The sequence below is a fragment of the Amia ocellicauda genome, chromosome 11 (genome assembly GCF_036373705.1).
Source record: "Amia ocellicauda isolate fAmiCal2 chromosome 11, fAmiCal2.hap1, whole genome shotgun sequence".
In the NCBI taxonomy this organism is placed as follows: Eukaryota; Metazoa; Chordata; class Actinopteri; order Amiiformes; family Amiidae; genus Amia; species Amia ocellicauda.
Window position 1 is genome coordinate 981,812 of NC_089860.1, and position 3,472 is coordinate 985,283.

At 43.5% G+C, this 3,472-nt stretch overlaps 2 non-coding genes across 2 annotated transcripts; both read right to left on the reverse strand.

Annotated features, from left to right (window-relative positions):
• Positions 1–2,578: 2,578 nt before the first annotated feature.
• trnav-aac (transfer RNA valine (anticodon AAC)) lies at positions 2,579–2,651 on the reverse strand. Its single transcript has one exon. It is a non-coding gene; the product is annotated as a tRNA-Val (tRNA).
• A 541-nt stretch (positions 2,652–3,192) lies between these two features.
• trnav-cac (transfer RNA valine (anticodon CAC)) lies at positions 3,193–3,265 on the reverse strand. Its single transcript has one exon. It is a non-coding gene; the product is annotated as a tRNA-Val (tRNA).
• Between the last annotated feature and the right edge of the window lie 207 nt (positions 3,266–3,472).

Consider the following 3,472-nt stretch of genomic DNA (forward strand, 5'->3'; position numbering starts at 1 on the left):
GGACGATGTTGAAACCAGGCCGTCGTTGGGTGGTGTGACCGCCCTGACTGACGGCGACCCCTGAGGTTGTTGGATGCCTGTATTTGTTCCGCCCGACAATGCGGCGGGCTGAATCTGGGGTGTTGAATTACCCCCAGAAGGCTGTGGCCTGAGTAGATGTTGGGGGGTCTCCAAGACCACCGTGGGGGATCCTCTCGGTGATCTCACCGGGGAAGATGTTTGATCCCACTTAGACGGGGTAATTGTCCTCAATAGCTCATCCACAGAATGAATATCCCAAGAGTCTTGGGAAGAATAAAAATATACATTACATTTACATCTTTAAATGGCGACAGAAATCAAATTTAAAACAACATGTCCAGGACATTCAAAACCTTTAGCTTTTTTAGACCTTTGAAAATAGCCTTAGACATTCACTACAACGCCTTATTATTTACAGACAATATATTTATTAGGACTTGATAATAAATGTAAAACAGAGAAGCCGCTGTAAATAAACTGTTTCTTAAATGTTTCTTTAAAAACTGTAATATTGTTAATAAAACACACACACACACAACATCATTTCATTTTTAAACGAACCTTCCAAGTGTAAACGCTTCCTGATCCCGGGACTTCCTGTTTCACAAACGTTTTCACGATCTGTTTAAATATTAAATACAATGAACACCTTCAAGTCTTTTCCTACAACCACTTTAAAACAGAAGTATAATAGCGGGAGATAAGCCAAACAACTTACTAAACCCTTTCGGACGGCTTTACTTCCTAACCAGACGGTACGGCAATCGGTCATTTCTAAACACGTTCCCCAGAAACAAGCCTAGACCTGTCCGGACTTCTAAAGATCTTTCCCAGAACCCCCCGCCCTACAGGAAACGGGCACCCATCGCTTAAATATTAGCCCTCAACGGGCAAACAAAGCCCTTTTAAAAACATTAAAGTTTGAAAGATCTTACTTACCTCCACAGAATAATCGTTTCTTAAGTTTTTCGGCTGGTTTAGCTTTTTGCACCGCTGTGAAGGTAAGAGACATGTTTAACCTTTAACCACACCGCTTTATAAAAAGCTTTAACCTCTTACAGGCTGCAGATATATACTCACAGCTATCAGATACCGGGGCTGACGGCCTTTCAGATTCTTGAAAGGTTACGGTTCTCGAAGGTAAAACGAAACAAGCCCTCGATGTGGAAGGCCTTTCGTTGTCTCGAACCACGTTTCTTAATACTGTTAGACAGGATAATTTTTTAAAATTAACAAAACTGGACTCAAACATCTTACAGAAACGTTATACAAACAAACAGGGGTTTAGTTCTTACCCGGTCGGCAGACAGCCTGTCTAGGGACAACCACTTCTCTTGGTCGATCCTCGGAGACATTAATCACAGGCCTTTCGATAGTTTCTGTGTAATTAAAGAGACCGGCATTAATATATATTAAAACGTTTTCATAACTCTAATGAGCCACTTCAAAACCACACACACCCATACATAAGAACCCATGAGCGCAAACACAAAAATCTTACCGTTGTTGTTCCAGATGATCTCCTCAGCGTTGGGAATTAACTCCTGTTGACTGGCTGAAAAATAATTTTACAGAACTTAAAACAGATGTTATAGCCTTATTTACAATACATGCACACAACACGCTCTGAGTCAATGAAAATAATCTGAAGACTTACCAAAAAACTCGTTTAAATCGAAGTCGCTGATGTTGTTTCCGGACACTGTTGATCTTTAGTCTTAAATCGAAAGGTCAGTATGAGTCTGTCGAGCTGAAGACCAGACCTTCATACTTATACTGATGTCCACATGCCGGATCTTCTTGTAAGGCATTGTTCTGGTCTGGCCTTTGTGCCGCCCTGTTACCAATTAACATATCAAAACCAACCAATAAAATGACACTGCATCAAATTTCAAATAGAAACCAAGATGGAGACGATCTCTCTCCTCTCTACTCTAAACTTTTATTAGAACCTTTTGGTCTCTCAAAAAAACATTTTTAAGCATCAAGACCTATAGTCAACAACCACTAAGAATATTTCAGGCCTTTATAAGCGCTAAAAAACAACCTGAGCCTAGAAAATAAGCATAAAGATCAAAAATAACTAGCGCTTTTACAGTGATTTTTTTTTTTTTTTTAATAGCGATGCTTTGTTTGGTATTAAACAAGTCACAAACTACTCAGAACAGCTTTTATCCCCGCAAAAGAGATATTTGGGTTTATTTTACAAAGCTTATAAATTATATAGGTTAAAAGTATTCTGAATGTTTTGATACCACACGCCATACCTACTGTTGTCTTCTACACCTTACGGTAGCAACAAATCTAACTACTGCTTTACTTTAACAATAATAATGACGGCGACCACGATGACAACAAGAACAACAACAAGAACAACAACAACAACATCATCAGATTTTAATTAAAAGTGGCTACACCAGCGTTTACAATTTCAACCTGTCTACAGACGGACGCTCTGAGTGCACCGATTTCGGGCACTCCAATGAAGAAAAGCCACCCACCGCCTCCGGGGAACCACGAGGGCAAGCAGGACGAAAAGGGCCGGCCCACAGCAGGCTGTTTCCGCCCGGTTTCGAACCGGGGACCTTTCGCGCGTTAGGCGAACGTGATAACCGCTACACTACGGAAACTGACAACGCGGCGTCTTGCTTGAAACGGTTATCGTTGAAGCCTGCTGGTAAAACGGGCTCAGGAATTTCAGGTCGGCTAGACTGTGAGATGGCGTCTGAAGTGCCGCGAAAGGATGCCATTTTCACAGACCTGTTTGGCATTGCTAAAGGGCACATCAGGACACTTCGGAAACTCTTTCAAAGGCAGGACGCCCTGCGCTCTGACAGTGCCTGCACTTAGCCCAACAAGGTGATGCTGAATGGCTTGTTCAAACGGCTGGTGGTCTTCCGTCACCACCAGACTATCAGAGCTATACTGCGCCTTCAACTACATAAGAGTAACAGCAATGTCGCCGATCCTGCTACGGTCGTATTGTAACAGTAACAACATGTATCGATTTTAAAAGTGTCAGTTCCAGCGCCTCGCAAAGCTACCCTTCTGCGATCGATTGTTCTCAAGGTCAGGATTTCTTGCCACTCCGAGGAAGAGAAAACGACGGCCGGCCTTGGGGCAGGGAGATGAGGACGGGTAACACGGTACTGGCACGCGTGCACCGCGGGTTGTTTCCGCCCGGTTTCGAACCGGGGACCTTTCGCGTGTGAGGCGAACGTGATAGCCACTACACTACGGAAACCAACCCGTCCTGGCGTTTCGAATGGCTTCCATCGAAGCAGGCTGGTAAAACGCGCACAGGCGTTTCCCGTGGGCCAGCCTGTGAGATAATGGTTTCTATTTTCACTGACCTATTTTGCATTGCTCAAAGGCACATCAGGACACTTTGGAAACTCTTTCAAAGGAAGAACGCCCTGAGCTATGACAAGACTTACACTTACCCCAACAA